Below are 15,763 nucleotides of genomic sequence, written 5' to 3' on the forward strand. Positions count from 1 at the left end.
CAGCTCTGCATCAGAACACAAAAATAGGGACTTCCCTGGTGGTCCAGTGGTTAAGAATCCACATCTCCGCTGCAAGGGGCACAGGTTTGATTCCTGACCAAGATCCTGCATGCCATGTGGTGTAGCAAAAAAAAATTTTTTAACTTTAAAAAAAGAACATGAAAATATTATGTGGGAGAAAGAATCTTTAAAAAGCAAAAGAATTTGATACAAGCAAGAAAGATTGGGCTTAATGTGAATTTTAAGGTGCCAGTCTCTATATATTACAAACAGCTGTCAGAAAGACTATACTCAACTTCTGTAAATTATCAGCACACACTCAAGTTGTATCCCAGTTAAGCAAGGTATCCACAAGTTCACGGGTTTCCCCTTGCTCTTTCCAAGCTGTGCCCACTGAGGTCGGACTTTCACACATCTTACGTGGCTGACACATTCAGCAGTAGCTCACTCTTTAGCCAACAGCCGCTGATGAGCCCCTCCAAGGCACCAGATGCCCTTTTAGAAGTTGGGGTACAAGGACCAAGAGACCATAGCCCAGCTTTGGAGGAGCCTGCACCTTTGGGGGAGGCAGTCATCAGGGGCAGAGGCTGCCATGGGGACACTGAGAGGACAGCAGAGGGTTCTTTAGGCTTGGGAGGCCTTCACAGAGGACACAATATGTTAGCTGAATCAGCTGTCAGCCAGAGGTGCAGCATGGCAGGGTTCCCAGCAGAGGGAACAGTGTGTGCCTACACTAAGCTCACCTGAGTTTTTCACTAGGCTAGGAAATGTGTTCTTTTGTTTTTTCTTTTTCCTTTTCTTTTTGGCTTTCCTGACAAAGGATCAAACACAGGCCGTACATAGTGAAAGCACAGATTCCTTACAACTGGACCACCAGGGAATTCCTGGAAGGATGTTCTTATTCAAAAGAAAATCTGCTCATATTTTAGGAATCAGTTCCCTTTCAGAGAGTGCTTTCCAGGTGGCTCAGTGGTAAATAATTTGCCTGTAATCGGGAGATGCAGGTTGGATCCCTGGGTCAGGAAGATCCCCTGGAAGAGGGCATGGCAACCCACCCCAGTATTCTTGCTTGGGAAATCCCATGGACAGAGGACCCAAGTGGGCTATGGTTAATGGCGTCTCAAAGAGTCTGACACAACTTAGCAACTGAGCACGCACATCCCTTTCAGAGATTTCACATACCTTTTTTCTAGGTCTTTATTGTAAATAAAACCTACCAAGGAAAGATACAATATCAAGATCTCCACCTTTTCTAAGTTATAGTTGATTTACAAGGTTATCTTCATTTTAGGTATACAGCAAAGTGATTCAGTTATACATACATATCTATATATTCTTCTTTAGATGCTATTGCATTATATATTATTACAAGACTTTGAATATAGTTCCCTGTGCTTTACAGTAGCTTCTTGTTGTTTATCTGTTTTATATGTAGTAGTCTGTATCTGCTAAGCCCAAGATCCGAATTTATCCTTCTCCCTTACTCCTTTGGGAACCATAAGTCTGACTTCTATGTCTGTGAGTCTGTTTCTGTTTTGTAAATTTATTTGTATCAAGATCTCCATCTTCAAGCACATTCCATCTCAATGATGGAAAACATGGTCAGTCTCAAAGATAAAATCACTTGCTTTTATTGGAATTTATGACTTGGGAGCAGCAGGAACTCCCTCAACAAATCAGACTGTAAATCTAAGAGAGTGGCAGTGTTCAGAGGCAGAACTAGATTAGAAAACTGGAGACCAAGAGGGCAGGCCAGTCCTGCACAGTCTCGCTGAGACTCCAGGCCGAACACCAGGGTCATTCCAACAGGAAACTGTGCCCAGCAGCTTCTGCTCGCTGCCCCACCCTCATGGCCTCTGAGAACAGAGAATTGCCCACCCCACGGGGTTGTTCTTAAGATCCAACACACTGATGGGAGAAGATGCAGAGAGAGCTACAAAGGCACCATGCAGTATTCCTGCCTTCAGCCTCCCCTGGGCCTGGCAGGTCTGCCTCCTTCACAAAGATTCTGACCCTCTCTCCTCAGGAAGCTTTCTCAAGGGAGGGAGCACCAACCCAACTTCACCAGCACCTCCCAACTTCCCTCTTCTCCAGCCTCCACCAACAATACCCAAGGACAGAGACATGGGGCATCTTTTGAGGAACTTGCACAGCCTCACCAGCCAGACCATGATCTTCTGGGGGCAGGGGCTGCCTCCCCAACCCCGCCCTGCCCTGGACGTTTCCAGTGCTCCAACCTAGAACCAGTTTTTCTTCTGTTAAGTGACTGACCTGCCTAAAGAGAGCTTCCTCCACAGAAGAAAGATCTACATCTTCTCCAAAACTGTGACTCAAGAAACGCACCTCCAAGTATGTCCACCAGATGAAACCATCATTTAAGGCTTCATTTTGTGGGACTTCCCTGGCGGTCCAGTCATTAAGACTCCACCCTTCCAATGCAGGGGGCGCAAGTTAGATCCCTCACTGGGGAACTAAGATCTCGCATGCCATGTGGTACAGCCAAAAGTTGTGTTGTTTTTTTTTTTTAATTAAGATTTCATTTTGTAAAAAAGCAAAGGACTTCTCAGCTGAAAGAGTGATGGAGTTATTAGGTCCTGGGATAAAGAGGGCAGGAACTGGTAGTGACTCGGCTACTGCTGGACCATACTGTAGAAACAGTGACTGCTGCCATGGCAAATATGTTAGTGCCGTGTATTGGCAAGAATGAAAAAGTGAAGTGACAGTTGCTCAGTAGTGTCTGACTCTTTGAGACCCATGGACTGTAGCCCTCCAGACTCCTCTGTCCATAAAATTCTCCAAGCAAGAAGACTGGAGTGAGTAGCCATTCCCTTCTCCTGGGGGATCTTCCCAACCCAGGGATGGAAACTGGGTCTCCTGCAGTGCAAGTAGATTCCTTACCATCTGAGACACTAGGGAAGCCCACTGGCAAGAATAAACAATATACAAAGGAACCATTCTTTACCAACAGCAATTCAGGGAATAAGAACACAAACACACCATCTAAAGAGCACTGTGAGGTTCACAAGGGACTCATATCCCACTAACTGCCTCTTAGGCTACTGGAAGCCCAGAAACAAGGCCTTGCGCATGGAACACAGGGCAACGCCAGACCTGTTGGCTGCATTCATATCAGCTCTCAGATCCCATGACTCAGACCACAGACCCAAGTGTGACTGGGTCCCAAGGATGGACCCGAATGCCAAGGGGACTGGGGCTGTCTCAAATTCCTACCACACTACACCCTGACAGCAGTCCCTCACTCGGGAAGCAGGCGGGAGAATCTTGTGGTTGGATAGTCATTCTGGTTAGTTCCTCAGAGGAAGTATATAATGCACCATGTCTGGAGCTTGAGCATAAATGCCTGGTGGTACGTGACTGCGGAAATGGAATTTAGAAAGATCACGTCTCTAAGAAACTCAAAATCTTGAATGGGAACCAATCTATGCAGGAGAGGGAAGTGAAGTGACATCCACGGCTGAGCTCATGTTAAGAGAGTTACCTTAGGCAGGTTGATAAGGAGTCCAAGCCTAAGCCCCCTTTAAGGAAGAAGTGAACATTCTTTCTTTTTCACATTCTTTGGCCTTAGACATGTAGACCTCATAGGCAGCAGTATTTCTTGCTCAAGAACAAGCTTTTTGGAGCTCAGAATGTATGTTGTGGGAGAAGGTCTGGGTAAAACTTCCCCAGCCTTGAGCTCTGGGTTAACCCATTCCTTCTGGCTAATCTCGTGCTGATGTCATCCCAGGATGTATGTTATGGGAAAGGCTCTGGGCAAAATTTTCACAACCTTGAAGTATTTTTTTCTATTCTCAGCAGCTAGCAGAAAAGTATATAAAGACCTGCTTAAACTAACAAGGTGGGTAATCTTTCTACCCTCTTCTGATGTCTATGTCAGAAGCTTTATCTGTCACTATCACTTTAATAAAATTTCTACTACACAAAGCTCTGAGTGAGTGAGACTGTCTTTGGTCTCTGAGTTAAATCTTCTCCTTCAGAGAACACAAATCCGGTGGAACAACATAAGCTTTCATCTATCATCTCGGCAACTCACTGGGATCCCAAGACAAGTATAGCTATCATCTTGGGGGCTAAGCTAAAGCTATCAATGTGCTTTCTTCACACAGGGAATGGCTTTGCTGCCAGGAGTATCAGGTAGGCATGAACTTCAGATGGAAAAACAAAACAAAACAAAACAAAACTCAGCCCATAATTACAGAGCGCACGCATGGAGGAATTTGCATTTGATTCGAGCTGTGTTAAAAGTCTTGGTGACCTTGAGTGTCCAATAGGATATGGTGGTCAGTGTGAGACCCTGGAGATCTGAGCTGTAGCAGAGGATTTTGGACTAAGTTATTCGATGCATCAGTGACTGGCCATGTAAGGTTGGCTGTTGAGTAGTTGAACTGTGGCTACTATGGCAAAGGAAGTGAACTTTTAATTCTACTTAATTTGAATTAAAGTTGAAAAGCTGATACTTGATGCATCAATTGGAAAACTTTTATATATGTTTGGAACAACTTGAGCGCCTGAATGTCCTTTTTCAACTCTAAATTTTATGGAACTGAAGGGCAGATCAAGCATGCCTTTTTGTCAAAAAATTATTTATTTTCAGCTGTGCCAGGTCTTCATTCTTGCATGGGCTTTTCTTTAGCTGTGGCAAGCGGGGGCTACTCTTCAGTGCTCTGAAGCTCACTGTCCCTTATTTTCCTCAATTATAAAATAGGGATGATACTGCCTGGGTTGTAAAATCCTGAGGATTCAAAGTAAAATTACCAACAAGGCCTGGCTCATAGTGAGCACTCTACGTTAGTTCTCTTCCCCTTACATCTGCATAGTAAGATCCCACAGCCACAAATAAAGAAAGAACGTGAGGGAAGTTAAGTGAACCCCCTCAAAGTCACACCCTGGTAAGTGACAGCGTGGGAATGCTAAGCCCAGCTCTTCTGGCTCTGGACCCAGGGCTTCCTCCACTGGCAGTGTGCCAGCCCCAGTCTCGAGCTCCCTATATCCCACAGTCCAAGAGGCAGGTGAGGAGCCCTGAAGCATAGGCCTCAGGGCTCCTCCCAGTCCTCAAAGGCAAGACTCTGACTCTCCTTACTGCTCTGCTGTTTGCTTCCTTCTGCTTCTCTGGCCTCTTCCTAGTTTGTGAAATGGGCTAAAAAACCTACAGGGTTAGCCATCTCCCTCTCTCAGGGTGACTACACAGTCAACACCCTATGATGTCCTTCTTCAGAACGACAGGCAATTGCTACAGATTAAGGAGAAAGCAACCAGCCACCCCTCAAATGAGCAAGAGAAGTCGGGGGTCCTAGAGAATGCATTAGGGCTTGTCTTCTACCAAAAAAAAGGACAAAGATCTCTCTTACTGAAAAGGGAGCCTCCATCAACCATCACCCTGAAAGTCAGATGGAATTCTACAGTGTGTCACAGCAATGAGGATGGTCCGTGGACAACCACACACAGCAACATGGGTGAGTCACAAAGGTAAAGCTGAGTGAAAGAAGACCAGCACCAAGGGGCACACCGGGTGCCTGCATTGATGTGACGTTCTAGGACAGTCAAACTAACTTAAGCTCAAAAATTTTCAGGGCAAGGGTTATCCCTGGGTTGGGGACAAGGGCAGGACCACAGGGCTTATGGTGAGCTGGAGCTCTTCTGTTTCCTGCCCTGGACAGGCAGCTTGTGTTTGTGAAAATTCATCAAGTGCGATTTTCTGTAGAGTTATGTTACAGTGAAAACTTTATACAACTTTCTGGGCTGATGGAAATCTTCTTGATCTGGTAGTGAGTATATGCATGTGTCAAAACGCATTGAGCTGGACACTTAGGTTGTGAGTATTTTATTGTTTATCTCTAAAAATGAAACATGAGGGAGGTATAGTAAAAGAAAAAAAAATTCTCAGAAACAAGTAATATAACATTTTTCTCCTAAATTTAAATAGCTCTAACCTCACTAGCTTAACCTCAAGGTCTTGTAAGAGGAGGGGAGTCAGGCAGGGATGGACTGCGAGATTGGGGTTGGTATATGCAAACTATTACATATAGAATGGATGGACAACAAGGGTAAACCATAATGGACAGGAATATATTAGATTGGCCAAAAAGCTCGTTCCATAACATCTTATGGAAAAACCTAAATGAACTTTTCGGCCAACCCAATAAAAAAGAATGTGTGTATATATGCGTAATTGAGTCACTTTGCGTTACAGCAGAAATTAACATTCTAAGTCAATTATTCTTCTATTTTAAAAAGGTCTTATAAGAAATTTAGTTTATGAATGTACATGAACCTCAAGAAGATGTCATGAAATCAACATGACATCTTAGTGCATAATTATAGTGCTTAAAATGTCTCTTAGACCTATCACCAAGAAAGTGATGCTACATAGCTGACTGCAAAGATATCCTGCTCAAGCTAATATGTTACTTCCAAGCCTTTTCCCCTGCAATTGGAAGTACAAAAGGCTTTGGCTCAGGTAAAAATGCTCAGAAATTTCAAACTGGTAAGGTCAAAATCAAAGAACCTTTAAATCAAAGCACCTGTCTTTTTAAAAACACTTGTATTAAATGCAGACAATAAAAAAATCGTAATATTGGCTTTGGGGGTTTCCAAAACAATGCAAGAAAACACCCCCAGGTCACTTATAGAATCAGTGGTCCCCATCTTGTCTATAGATCTTAACATGCCAAACAAACAGTATATTTTAGCATCTGAGTATGTATTAATACTATAAAATTTTAGCAAGGTAGTCCCTAAAAGTTTCACTATCAGGACTTCCCTGGTGGTCCAGTGGTTAAGAATCTGCCTTGCAATGCAGGGAACTCAGGTTTGACCCCTGGTCAGGGAACTAAGATTCCACATACAGAGGAGTAACTAAGCCTGTGCCCTGTAACTACCGAGCCTGCACAAGACAAAGAGAGTCCCTGCACCACAGCGATCTCCAGTGCCACAGTCAAGACCCAACACAGTCAAATAAATGAATAAACATTTTTTAAAATTTTCATTTTCAACTCCTGAACACCATTTTTAGGCTGTTGAGAGAGTCTGAGAATGTGTACTCAGTCCTTTCCGACTCTTTGGGACCCTGTGGACTATAGTCCGCCAGGCTCCTCTGTCCATGGGATTTCCCAGGCAAGAATACTACAGTGGGTTGCCATTTCCTTCTCCAGGGAATCTCCCCAACCCAGGGATCAAACCCATGTTCTCCTGCCTTGCAGGTGGATTCTTTACCACTGCACCACCTGGGAAGCCCCTTTTAGGCTGTTGAATGTCCTTAAACCTTTAAATAACAATTCAGTTTCAGCACTTCAAAATTTGCAGGCTGAATGGGTTGTATTCTGAGAACCAACATACAAGCCAACCACTGAGACTGTCTGCAAAACAAGAACACCTATTTCATGTTGCTAAATTTCCACTGGCCCCTAGAGGTATTTAATGCACTTTAACTAACAGGGACTTCCCTGGTGGTCCAGTGGCTAAGACTCCCTGCTCCCAATGCAGGGAGCCCAGGTTCAATCCCTGGTCAGGACACTAAGATCCCACATGCTTAGGGACATAGCTAAAAAGTTTAAAAGCAAAGAAGTTCAAGTGTAAATGTCAGATATATTCATGGAATGAGTCACACATTCAGCAACACAGAAATGGGAAAATACAGGTTTTATAGGAAAGAAAATTTAGAATGCATTGTCTTTACAGAGGCTTCATTTCAGTAGCCTTTTATGCAACATGCTTTCCTGGGTTTTGGGGTTTCAATTTATGATCAGTCTCATTATTTATCATAGTTATGTTCTATAAAGTCAGTGTGAAGACTAAATTACCAAATACTCCTAGGGAAAATACAGGGTTAAGTTCTCATGTGCCTCTGGTCACGTTATTTTTTTTGGGGGGGGGGGCCCTCGCTGTGTGGCATGTAGGATCTTAGTTCCACAACCAGGTATCGAACCTGTGCCCCCTGCACTGGGAGCTCGGAGTCTTAACTGCTGGACCACTAGGGAAGTCACTATGGTCATATTTTCATCAACAGGTCAATACATAAACCTTCTCAAGTGTGCTTCTGTTGAAAAGCACCTTATTTAATATATTTTGTTGATTCACAAACACTGAACTCACAGCCAACAACACTATAACTCATGCTTGACTGAAGCTCCTCTAACTCATGTATTTTCTCCCTAAGACACATCACTGCCTTCTTGTGTTTAAAAACACTAGACAGCACTTCAGCTCTAAGCCTGAATTTATTTTAAAAAGTCAAATGACCTCTAAAAAGCATAAAAATGGAAAAAAAAAATGTGGCACTCCAGTTCAATTCAGTCGCTCAGTCGTGTCCAACTCTTTGCGACTCCATGAATCACAGCACGCCAGGCCTCCCTGTCCATCACCATCTCCCGGAGTTCACTCAGACTCATGTCCATCAAGTCAGTGATGCCATCCAGCCATCTCATCTTCTGTCGTCCCCTTTTCCTCCTGCCCCCAATCCCTCCCAGCATCAGAGCCTTTTCCAATGAGTCAACTCTTCGCATGAGGTGGCCAGAGTACTGTAGTTTCAGCTTTAGCATCATTCCTTCCAAAGAAATCCCAGGGCTGATCTCCTTCAGAATGGACTGGTTGGATCTCCTTGCAGTCCAAGGGACTCCCAAGAGTCTTCTCCAACACCACACTTCAAAAGCATCAATTCTTCGGCGCTCAGGCTTCTTCACAGTCCAACTCTCACATCCATACATGACCACTGGAAAAACCATAGCCTTGACTAGACAGACCTTTGTTGGCAAAGTAATGTCTCTGCTTTTGAATAGACTATCTAGGTTGGTCATAACTTTCCTTCCAAGGAGTAAGTGCCTTTTAATTTCATGGCTGCAGTCACCATCTGCAGTGATTTTGGAGCCCAGAAAAATAAAGTTTGACACTGTTTCCACTGTTTCCCCATCTATTTCCCAGGAAGTGATGGGACCAGATGCCATGATCTTCGTTTTCTGAATGTTGAGCTTTAGGCCAACCTTTTCGCTCTCCTCTTTCACTTTCATCAAGAGGCTTTTTAGGTCCTCTTCAATTTCTGCCATAAGGATGGTGTCATCTGCATATCTGAGGTTATTGATATTTCTCCCAGCAACCTTGATTCCAGCTTGTGTTTCTTCCAGTCCAGCATTTCTCATGATATACTCTGCATATAAGTTAAATAAGCAGGGTGACAATATACAGCCTTGACGTACTCCTTTTCCTATTTGGAACCAGTCTGTTGTTCCATGTCCAGTTCTAACTGTTGCTTTCTGACCTGCATACAGATTTCTCAAGAGGCAGGTCAGGTGGTCTGGTATTCCCATCTCTTTCAGAATTGTCCACAGTTTATTGTGGTCCACACAGTCACAGGCTTTGGCATAGTCAATACAGCAGAAATAGATGTTTTTCTGGAACTCTCTTGCTTTTTCCACGATCCAGCGGATGTTGGCAATTTGGTCTCTGGTTCCTCTGCCTTTTCTAAAACCAGTTTGAACATCAGGGAGTTCACGGTTCACGTATTGCTGAAGCCTGACTTGGAGAATTTTGAGCATTTCTTTACTAGCATGTAAGATGAGTGCATTTGTGCGGTAGTTTGAGCATTCTTTGGCATTGTCTTTCTTTGGGATTGGAATGAAAATGGACCTTTTCCAGTCCCGTGGCCACTGCTGAGGTTTCCAAATTTGCTGGCATATTGAGTGCAGCACTTTCACAGCATCATCTTTCAGGATTTGAAACAGCTCAACTGTAATTCCATCACCTCCACTAGCTTTGTTCATAGTGATGCTTTCTAAGGCCCACTTGACTTCATGTTCCAAGATGTCTGGCTCTAGATTAGTGATCACATCATCATGATTATCTGGGTCATGAAGATCTTTTTTGTACAGTTCTTCCGTGTATTCTTGCCACCTCTTCTTAATATCTTCTGCTTCTGTTAGGTCCATACCATTTCTGTCCTTTATCGAGCCCATCCTTGCATGAAATGTTCCCTTGGTATCTCTAATTTTCTTGAAGAGATCTCTAGTCTTCCCCATTCTGTTGTTTTCCTCTATTTCTTTGCACTGATCGCTGAAGAAGGCTTTCTTATCTCTTCTTGCTATTCTTTGGAACTCTGCATTCAGACGCTTATATCTTTCCTTTTCTCCTTTGCTTTTTGCCTCTCTTCTTTTCACAGCTATTTGTAAGGCCTCCCCAGACATCCATTTTGCTTTTTTGCATTTCTTTCCCATGGGGATGGTCTTGATCCCTGTCTCCTGTACAATGTCATGAACCTCATTCCATAGTTCATCAGGCACTCTGTCTATCAGATCTAGGCCCTTAAATCTGTTTCTCACTTTCACTGTATAATCATAAGGGATTTGATTTAGGTCATTCCTGAATGATCTAGCAGCTTTCCCTACTCTCTTCAATTTAAGTCTGAATTTGGCAATAAAGAGTTCATGATCTGAGCCACAGTCAGCTCCTGGTCTTGTTTTTGTTGACTGTATAGAGCTTCTCCATCTTTGGCTGCAAAGAATGTAATCAATCTGATTTCAGTGTTGACCATCTGGTGATGTCCATGTGTAGAGTCTTCTCTTGTGTTGTTGGAAGAGGGTGTTTGCTATGACCAATGCATTTTCTTGGCAAAACTCTATCAGTCTTTGCCCTGCTTCATTCCGCATTCCAAGGCCAAATTTGCCTGTTACTCCAGGTGTTTCTTGACTTTCTACTTTTATATTCCAGTCCCCTATAATGAAAAGGACATCTTTTTTGGGTGTTAGTTCTAAAAGGTCTTGTAGGTCTTCATAAAACCATTCAACTTCTGCTTCTTCAGCGTTACTGGTTGGGGCATAGACTTGGATAACTGTGATATTGAATGGTTTGCCTTGGAGACGAACAGAGATCATTCTGTCGTTTTTGAGATTGTATCCAAGTACTGCATTTCGGACTCTTTTGTTGACCATGATTGCTACTCCATTTCTTCTGAGGGATTCCTGCCCGCAGTAGTACATATAATGGTCATCTGAGTTAAATTCACCCATTCCAGTCCATTTTAGTTCGCTGATTCCTAGAATGTCAACGTTCACCCTTGCCATCTCGTTTGACCACTTCCAATTTGCCTTGATTCATGGACCTGACATTCCAGGTTCCTATGCAATATTGCTCTTTACAGCATTGGATCTTGCTTCTATCACCAGTCACATCCACAACTGGGTATTGTTTTTGCTTTGGCTCCATTCCCTTCATTCTTTCTGGAGTTATTTCTCCACTGATCTCCAGTAGCATATTGGGCACCTAATGACCTGGGGCGTTCCTCTTTTGGTATCCTATCGTTTTGCCTTTTCATACTGTTCATGGGGTTCTCAAGGCAGGAATACTGAAGTGGCTTGCCATTCCCTTCTCCAGAGGACCACATTCTGTCAGACCTCTCCACCATAACCCGCCTGTCTTGGGTTGCCCCACAGGCATAGCTTGGTTTCATTGAGTTAGACAAGGCTGTGGTCCTAGTGTGATTAGATTGACTAGTTTTCTGTGAGGATGGTTTCAGTGTGTCTGCCCTCTGATGCCCTCTTGCAACACCTACCATCTTACTTGGGTTTCTCTTACCTTGGGCGTGGGGTATCTCTTCATGGCTGCTCCAGCAAAGCACAGCTGCTGCTCCTTACCTTGGACAAGGGGTATCTCCTTACCACGGCCGTTCCTGACCTTCAACGTGGGATTACTTGTTTCTACTTTGAAATGACAAGACACAGCATTGACTTACTGGACTTCAGCTGGGAGCATGTGCATCAGACCACTCAAACTTTTCACAGTTCTGGGCAGGTCTCCATGTGACTATACATGCATGGAGAGTATACTATACTATAGTGCAGTGTATATTGTATATAGTATACTCTATACTCTACTCTCTCTATATATAGATATACTATACTATACCTCATGGACTGTAGCCCACCAGGCTCCTCTGTCCATGGGATTCTCCAGGCAAGAATACTGGAGGATCTCCCTGACCGAGGGATCAAATCCAGGTCTCTAGCATTGCAGATTCTTTACCATCTGAGCCACCAGGGAAGCCCACAAATGATGGGGATCAACTATATTTGCATTTCTGTGTGGCTGTTTCAGCGGCAGCAGTCTAGTCTCAAGTAAAAAACTTACACAGAACCTCAAAATGTAAGAGTGATGAGGGTGGAGCTGGCTGGGACAGGGGCCCTACTCTCACAGCATGCAGCCTGCTCTTTACCATCTGTGCCTCTGCCATCTTTACAAAAACACCATCTGACCACTCAGACGAGGGCAGAGGCAGATAGGAAAACATATGGGGTGGGGGTGGCGTAACAAGGGGGGGCCAGTCAGTGGCCCACAACTCTCCACAAAGGACATTGTCTAGGCAGCCCAAGCAGGGCTGGCCACAGGGGAACAGGCCTGGTGCCCCAGAAGGGACTTCCCCACGGAGACTAGAAATCCTGATGTTAAATAAAATCTTCCAGTTGGAAAACAAGGTCTCAATTTTCTCAAACTCTAAGCACACCAGACAGAACTCATCTCACAGGCCTCCAGGCTATAAACTCTTTTTCTTTTTTAATTTGGCTGCACCAAGTCTTAGTTGCAGCACGCAGGGTCTTCGTTGCAAGTGTGGGATCTTTAGTTGCAGAATATGGGATCTAGTTCCCTGACCTGGGATCGAACCTGTGTCCCCTGCATCAGACGGTGAATTCTTAACCAATGGGGCCACCAAGGAAGTCCTGTTCAACTTTATTTTCTCATCTTTTCCAATGGTGATAATAATAATTGCCCTATCATTCTTTTGTCAGAAGCAAATAGAACAGCACTTCATAAATACTATGCAGATTTAAGGGGAAGAAAACTAATATACAGTGCCCACTATGAGCCAGGCCTGCTGATAATCTTGCACTGAATCCTCAGGACTTTACAACATGGGCAGTATCATCCCTATTTTATAGGTGAGGAAACTGAGCATTCTAGCTCAGTTGGGAGCATGGAGTCTTAGCTACTAGACCACCAGGGAAGTCCCAACCTTGTTTTTTAAAGTATTCAAGTTATAATTCTGTTCACACAGCTATTTTTTTCAAGAATGTACTAATTGAACAAAAGAAGTCTAAGTTTTAATTCTGACTCAGCCACCCCCACTGAGATTTTTTCTTTTTTTTGGCCACGCTGTGTGGCTTATAGGATCTTAGTTCCCTGACTAGGGATCGAACCTGAGATTTCACAGAAGTGAAATCTCAGAGTCCTAACCACTGGACCGCCAAGAAATTCCCCCCAATGAAATTTTTTTAAGCCACTTCATTTCTCTATAACTTAGTTTCTCATCAGTGAATGTCACTTAGTAACCTTTATCATGCTGTGCTGTCCTTAGTTGCTCAGTCATGTCTGACTCTTTGTGACCCCATGGACTATAGTCCACCAGGCTCCTCTGTCCACGGGATTCTCCAGGCAGGAATACTGGAGTGGGTTGCCATGCCCTCCTCTAGAACCTTTATCATAGGTAATAGTAATAAGTTAAACAATTAACAGTTAAATGATTGAACAAATGAGAGACAGACTACATTTTTCAAATAATTTTTAAAACCTGTTAATGGTCGAATTAGTATTAAGAGATGAACTGTGTACAGGGTCTCCAGTCAGTACTCAAGAATCTTAGGGAGTATTGAGAGCCCCCAGGGTTTAAGTACTACTTCAAAAAGCCAAATGGAAATTCTAAGTCTACCGGAAAATGGTTGCCAAGGCTAATTAAGCAGTGAAATATCTCATTGTTGCTTAGAATTAGATCAAGCTGGTAGAAAAACACTGCTTAGATGGTAATCAAAAGCTGAGGTTGACAATTCTGGCTCTGGTTAATCTTAAATGGGTAACAAAGGGACTTCCCTTGCGGTCCAGTGGTTAAGAATCTGCCCTCAAATGCAGGGGACAAGAATTCGATCCCTGGTCGGGGAACTAAGATTCCACATGCCTCAGGGCAACTAAGCCCCCGTGCACAATGAGAGAGTCCGTGGGCCACAAGGGAAGATCCTGCATGATGCAACAAAGATCCAAAAACTGCAACTGATTTGCTAGACATGGCCTTCCAAGCATAGATTTAGTTTGGTTTATCTGTTCATTTTGGTTTATCTGATCATCTGTCAGTGATAACAGAGGAGTCTTGGATAACAATATGATTGGAGACCACTGACCTCTGCATCTGGTCACATAGTTCCACATAATCTACCAAAGGACTTCTACATAGGAAGACATGGTAAAAAGCTGAAATACTAAATCCATGCGCACCTGATTCATTGTCCTCCATCCAGGTATAATAAGCCAATATATTTCCAGAAAAAACAAACCTTTACTGCAGGATCATAGTGTGGGAGTGGGGTGGGGGAGTGTGGGGGTGTTTCATGTTGATTTGGTTTTGGTTTGTTTTCACCCAACACACTTAAGCTTCCTAACATCCCATCCTACTCATAACACCTGCACTTCTCTTCAGAAACAAATTCTGTTCAATTATATGTGTCCATTTTTAGTTTATTCCTTATTTATTTTATTGTTGCCTTTTCAACTAGTATTAGTCTAGAAATAAGGCCCCTGTATGATATTTTCAATGAATACTGCTCAGAATTTTTTTTAGGTTTCTTTTTTTTTTGGTGAGGGGGGCACCCCTTAGCAGGTAGGATCCCAGTTCCCCAACCAGAGATTGAACCACATCCCCTGCACTGGAAGTGCAGAGCCCTAACCACTGGACTGTCAGGAAGGCCCCAAAACTGCTCAGATTTTTTTTAAAGACGCTCATGTTCTGGCATCTAGCCATGTGCTGATAGTAACGATACTGAAAGCAGCTGGCTGATATTGGCTGTGTGTCAGACACCATCCAGGCATGGCACATGGATGGTTCCCTGCATTTGTTCAACGCTCCTTTGTTTCCCAACTACTGATGCTGTGCCCACCAAGCAGCAGCCACAGCTCTAGGCATGTGGCACCAGGAATACAGCAGTAAATGGAGCACAAGTCCCTTCCTCGGGTATTTTAGTGGTAACTGCTAGGGGGAACACTGAAGCAGAAAACGAGCAGGAAGTACTGGGGGAGGGGGGAGGGGTTGTTGTCTTAAATAAGGTGAGCAGCAAAGTCCCTAAATGTCCAGTAGAACGCTTAAGCCTTGCCGACAAGGAGATAAGAGGTCAAAGCACAGGGCTTTCTCAGAGAAGAGTGTTCCCTCCATGAGGAGGCAACAGCAGTGCAAAGACCCTGGGGCAGAAAGGCCCTCAATTTTCTGCAGGAACAAAGAGACCAGTATGACTGCAGCTGTGCATTTCAAGAGGCAGGCAGGAGGCAAAGGTCATAGAGGGCAACAAGGCCTGACCGCACAGGGCCCCTGAACTCCTGGAACAGTGGGGGCTTTTATGCTAACAACAGGGAAGTTCATGCAGGTTTTTATGAGAAAAGTGAAATGAGCTAACGTGTTGATAGGACCATGCTGGTGGCTGTGATGAACAGATTACAGAAGGCAGACAAAAGAAGGTAGTTAGGAAGTTACCAAAATGATCCAAGAGAGAAAACCGAGTGGGAGTCACAGAACTGATGGGAAGTGATCAGGGTGAGATGCTGGCTGTACTCTGAAAGCGAGAGCCAATAGGATTTGATGATGAATCAGTTAATTAACAACTTACTGATCAGAGACGTATTAATACATCTATTGTTACCCAAACATTATTGACCAGAATCTTTCAATATTCACTTACATAACAAATCTTTGGCCACAGGCATTAGTTTCTGCATAAATCCCTCCATCAAT

Source organism: Ovis canadensis, chromosome 3, assembly GCF_042477335.2.
Source record: "Ovis canadensis isolate MfBH-ARS-UI-01 breed Bighorn chromosome 3, ARS-UI_OviCan_v2, whole genome shotgun sequence".
In the NCBI taxonomy this organism is placed as follows: domain Eukaryota; kingdom Metazoa; phylum Chordata; class Mammalia; order Artiodactyla; family Bovidae; genus Ovis; species Ovis canadensis.